The sequence below is a fragment of the Otolemur garnettii genome, unplaced genomic scaffold (assembly GCF_000181295.1).
Source record: "Otolemur garnettii isolate 467f Iridium unplaced genomic scaffold, OtoGar3 scaffold00110, whole genome shotgun sequence".
NCBI classification, from domain to species: domain Eukaryota; kingdom Metazoa; phylum Chordata; class Mammalia; order Primates; family Galagidae; genus Otolemur; species Otolemur garnettii.
In genome coordinates, this window is record NW_003852505.1 from 3115232 (window position 1) to 3116922 (window position 1691).

The 1691-nt window shown below is 39.9% G+C and overlaps 1 non-coding gene across 1 annotated transcript; it reads right to left on the minus strand.

Moving 5' to 3' along the window:
• Positions 1-374: 374 nt before the first annotated feature.
• On the minus strand, positions 375-507 carry LOC111727533. The gene has a single exon (XR_002775066.1). It is a non-coding gene; the product is annotated as a small nucleolar RNA SNORA69 (small nucleolar RNA).
• Positions 508-1691: the final 1184 nt, after the last annotated feature.

Below are 1691 nucleotides of genomic sequence, written 5' to 3' on the forward strand. Positions count from 1 at the left end.
TTAGCTGTTCTCATTCAGCATAAACGTTGCCTTTTAGATACTATAAAATACAAAGGGTCTCATTTTTCCCTTTAACAAGCTTGCACCTCTTTCTGGGAAATGAAAAAAAAAAAGGACTGGCTATGTTATGTTTATAAACTAGTCAAGCCAAACTTAACCTCTCAAAATGATTCAAGGCTAAGTTCTTAACTGGGATCAGTAATGTGGTCTCTCTCCCAATGTACCCTCATCCACTTTTGATTCAATAGATAATAACACTCCCTCCTAATGGCTCATACACACATAAAAGCTCCTACACAATCTTTGTAATAGATTAACATCCCATTCATGTCTATCCAAGAGCAACAGTGATTTACAGAGTTAAAGCATCTCAGAATTGTCCGTGTCAATCTGTTAGGATTTTACCCCCATACAGGCAAACCCGGAAATGATTAAACACGGCTTTTCTTTCAGCAGGATAATGGCAATACTTCCACAGAATGAAGTACTGTAATTGCAACCTGCTTTCCAACACTTTGAGACTTGTAAGATGGCTAAGACAACATAAAAACCATCCCATTGTGCTAGTTCTCTAGGTCAAAGGTATAAAATTCTAAATATCTTCTCAGCTCTTAGAGATCAGAGAGGAAGGGACTAATAATACTGTAACAATAGGTTGTTTTGAACGAGGCTGAGTCTTATTTCTTCCTCCTTCACAATAACCTATAAAGCAGATCCCACCATCACTGAATGGGGACATAGAGAAACCGATGTTTGTGTTGATACATTAAAAAAAGGCTTTACTAAAGATGTCTATGAAGTTCTCAACAGAATCAAGCTTGTAAGAAGGGCTGAGCTGCCAAACCAAACCCTTAACCTGGTGACTCAATGCTCTTTTCTCAGTATTTTATGTTGGGAAGACCATTAAGTTTTAGATCTAGTTGTGCCTATACAGTTACATATCCCCTAAATGTTAACACACACAAATGATCTTATACTGCTGAACTTCAATGTCCTCATCTTTCAAGAGGGACCCACTTGCTAGGCTCACCCTACAATGTCAGCTTATTTGGAAGAGCCAGGAAACTAGGTTATTTCCTTTTAAACAAATCTAAGTCTTGCAAGTTAACACACTGACTCTACTGCCCACTATAGGACCTTAGGCAAATTGTACTTATTTTTGATGCTTATTTTTCTTCCCTTCCAGACCCCTCTCAAACCCTACTTGGTCCAAAGGGCAATGGGCTAAAAAGGCATGCAGGAGACCCAAGTTCTAGGTCTACCTTTGCCTGGACCTAGCCTATATAACCTTGGAGGTCCTTTATAGCTATTTTAGTAATCCCTTTCTTCCAAAATGATGAGCTAAACCCCTTCCGTAGTAGAGAGTTTTCCAATTATCAGCAAAAATAAATGTTTCAAAAATGGAGTCTTCCCTTCAAGGATGTATAAAACAACCTTATGCTCTAGTTAAACTGAGGACAATCAGGAAATTAACACATATCAGAAAAAAATGTCTGCCCCTAAGCCCAGATGTGGTCTGGGGACAGTGTAGAAACCAAGTACTTTAAAAAAGAAATCCCAAGGCTTGGCACCTGTGGCTCAAGTGGCTGAGGTGCCAGCCACGGCTGCAACCAAAAAATAGCCGAGTGTTGTGGTGGGAACCTATAGTCCCAGCTACTTGGGAGGCTGAGGCAGGAGACTCACTTGAGCCC